Source organism: Penaeus monodon, chromosome 11, assembly GCF_015228065.2.
Source record: "Penaeus monodon isolate SGIC_2016 chromosome 11, NSTDA_Pmon_1, whole genome shotgun sequence".
Classification (NCBI taxonomy): domain Eukaryota; kingdom Metazoa; phylum Arthropoda; class Malacostraca; order Decapoda; family Penaeidae; genus Penaeus; species Penaeus monodon.
In genome coordinates this window covers 2,093,251-2,093,610 of record NC_051396.1, presented here as the reverse complement: position 1 = coordinate 2,093,610, position 360 = coordinate 2,093,251, and the positions used below count along the sequence as shown (strand labels likewise).

Here is a 360-nt window from a genome sequence, read left to right as displayed (position 1 = left end):
CTTTACTTGTGGTCAACGAGGAGCTGAGCGCTTCTTTCTGTTAAAACCTCGTCGATTTTCCATATTAGTTTGTACAGAGGGTAACCATACTTATTTTTCTGGCTGTACATCTTCACTATATATGCTATGTTTATTTCTGTATGTGTGTCTTCGCGGGCACCGTATGGTACATTTGGGAGATATACGGTAAGAAGGTTAAGAAATACAATTTAAGGTATTATTTTAATCACCAATTTGTTCATTCACAAACAAATATACCCACATACAAACAATAAAGTATAAGTTCTATGCGTGTGTATACGCAAAATCACGCATAAAAGCGAAATGAAATGAGTAAATTTGCACATATAACGTGCAAAA

At 34.7% G+C, this 360-nt stretch overlaps 1 protein-coding gene across 2 annotated transcripts in view; it reads right to left on the bottom strand.

The window, feature by feature from the left end:
• Positions 1-208: 208 nt before the first annotated feature.
• The window catches only part of LOC119578655, a 12,721-nt gene continuing 12,569 nt past the window's right edge, over positions 209-360 (bottom strand). For both annotated transcript variants that reach the window (XM_037926217.1, XM_037926216.1), the window contains one exon: positions 209-360. This exon is cut by the window's right edge and continues 1,123 nt beyond it. The gene's annotated coding sequence lies outside the window, so the exon portion shown is untranslated.